Raw genomic sequence first — 1,733 nt, 5'->3', positions numbered from 1 at the left:
ATTTTTTCTAGAATTGTATTTGATTTTCACTATTTCCATTGGAACAATATCATTCTCTAACATACAAAACTAGGTGTAGTGCCAACAAAAATAAATATATACTAACCAATAACCACACTTTTAACAATAAAAAATGTACAATATTACTGAAACAAATATTTATTGTAACAATAACTCGCCATCTCTTTTGTAGAAATGGATTCCATCATAACATTATCCATATGAAGGAAAATAAAATTAAAACACTTAATATGTGGGCTACATGCTTGTTGGTATTCTTCTTTCGATTAATTTCTTATTTAGAAATTTGAAAATAATGGTAAACTATGAATACAAACCCTTGACTGCATAAAAACATGATGCTACTTCCGTCCACATATCGGCAGTCGTATCTAAGAACATGATGCTACTTTTGATGTCCGAAGAAACAAAGTGAAGAATCTAGGACATAACCATCCAAATGCATCGAATCCATGGATTGTATAGAGGATGATTCATATTTGTTGGGGAAGAGATCCAGTAAGAAACACAATCTTGTTCTTGCAGCCAATCGAAATCTTGAAGTCTTCGCGCCATTGTTGGAAAATTTTCTTGGTAAGCGCCGGAGAAACAATAACTATGTCGGGATGATCTCCGGTGCCCACAAAGTATGGACTACTGACATCTTCATGAACATGTAGATCAAGAGTAGCTATCAGAGTGAAGCGATTGTCTGAAGTAGAGGCGCCATTGCTGGGAACAGGCGGTTGAATTGCAACAGAAGTTAGTTGTTGTGGTGGAACATGGAACAGAGTAGCCGTAGTTGGTCATGTTCCTTGTGTGTGCCATTGAAAAACCTTGGTATTTGGGGTTTAGCTCAAAGAAATGTGAATAATAGGTATGTTGTCTGATACCATATGAGTTGAGCTAAGCTTTTGTTTATTGATTATCTGTAACGACCCAAATTCACTAATAAGGCTTAAGGGCCTTGATTAGTGTGCCAGGAGGGCATGATGAGAATTATGTGTGATGATTGTGATTAAGATGCAAGATTATGATTTTAAGCATGCTATATGACTATGTGAATTATATTATGTGATAATTATGATGTGTGAATCGTACCACGTGGGTGCTGTGATACTAGTGTGATGCACGTGCCGAGACGGTCCTAGAAAGCTAGATAGTGGTAACTGGTAATTTGGTAACCTGTGTAACTATTAGTAACTATAGAGAGTAACAAGTTTTATGGGGAAAGTGGTAGAATTGCAAAGCTGGCGAAAAGACAAGTGTACCCTTGAGGCTTAGTTAGAAAAGGATATTGAGGAAGGTTAAAAAGGTCTTTTGGCAGTAATATAGAGTCTTTGGCTGAGGGAAAAAGATATGTACGATTTATTATGCTAAGTAAAGCTGAAGTTAAGTCTTGGAAGGCTAGAAAGGTCAAGAAGGAAAGGGAGAATCAAGAACCTAAGAGGCAAGGTGGGAGAGGAACTGAGCTGAGTTCCTTGAGGCTGGAGAAGGGCTTAAGGAGGTGGAATCAAGCATATATTAAGGTTTATACTGAGGTAAGGGATTGGTCTCTGTTTTGTTAAGTTCTGAATTTGGTTTTTTGGAAGAATTGAGAGACAGCCATGGTTTTTTCTTGTATGGAGTTCAGCTGGTTTGTTAAGGTGGAATTCAGCTCAAGCTTGGATTGGAGGAAGCTCAGGTCGAATTTCTGTTTGAGGTAAGGGTATTAAGTATGTTTGCAATTTCAT

This window comes from Humulus lupulus, chromosome 6 (assembly GCF_963169125.1).
Source record: "Humulus lupulus chromosome 6, drHumLupu1.1, whole genome shotgun sequence".
Lineage (NCBI taxonomy): Eukaryota > Viridiplantae > Streptophyta > Magnoliopsida > Rosales > Cannabaceae > Humulus > Humulus lupulus.
This window is presented reverse-complemented; position numbering follows the sequence as displayed.